General features: G+C 50.5%; 1 non-coding gene across 1 annotated transcript; it reads left to right on the plus strand.

Annotated features, from left to right (window-relative positions):
- The first annotated feature begins 366 nt into the window (after positions 1-366).
- TRNAK-CUU lies at positions 367-439 on the plus strand. Its single transcript has one exon. It is a non-coding gene; the product is annotated as a tRNA-Lys (tRNA).
- Positions 440-885: the final 446 nt, after the last annotated feature.

Raw genomic sequence — 885 nt, forward strand, 5'->3', positions numbered from 1 at the left:
TAGGTGCACACCTCGGGTTAATTAATTCCTGTCCATTATTGTCGACTTATCGATTTTGTAGATCTCGTCAAACATGAACTGTCTCGTTGTTGTTTCTGAATGCTAAATCGGTGTTCCTATTATGCTTTTGGTGGCATGTAGCACGTATATGGGTGGTTAAAATGAGGACCTACAAATAGGTGCACATCATATAAACCTAGATAGAGAGAGCACCAAGTGTACAATATGGAGATAAAGATAAATATATTGTGTTAGATGCACTACTTTTGTTTATTTCCTCTTTTGCTAGGGGGAGTAGGATGTAGTGACACCCTCTGTGCGTGTCACAAGGAAGATTTACTGAGAAATCAAAACAAAAACAAAAAAGCCCGTCTAGCTCAGTTGGTAGAGCGCAAGGCTCTTAACCTTGTGGTCGTGGGTTCGAGCCCCACGGTGGGTGACCTATTTTTTACTTTATTTTTGTATACTCTCTAGGAATCAATTTGCATGTAGTGCATCCAGGAAATAAGAAACCGATGGGCGGCCTATTGGCCGTCGACCCCCTCCCGAACACCCTCGGCCGTCAGATAAAAATCGAGACGCTCGCAATGGACAGTATGGCCTCCAGCGTGCCACCGCGTGTAAATTGACTGCCCCGCCGAGGGCATTTCGGTCATTCCATGTATAGGGGTATAAAAAGGGGGCCGCTGCCGTGGGATGACCTAGCCGCCTCCTCCCTCCCGCATCGCGCCTCCCCAGCGCCCGGCTCCTCCCGCCCCGCCTCTTTCTCTCCCTCCAAACCCTAAACCCCTGCTCGCCTCCCTGCTCCACCGCCGTCCGCCCCTGCTAGCCCGGGCACCATCCACGACCTCACGCTGCCTCACCTCTCCCTCTCTCTCGTCCAAA

This window comes from Triticum dicoccoides, unplaced genomic scaffold, assembly GCF_002162155.2.
Source record: "Triticum dicoccoides isolate Atlit2015 ecotype Zavitan unplaced genomic scaffold, WEW_v2.0 scaffold266766, whole genome shotgun sequence".
Lineage (NCBI taxonomy): Eukaryota > Viridiplantae > Streptophyta > Magnoliopsida > Poales > Poaceae > Triticum > Triticum dicoccoides.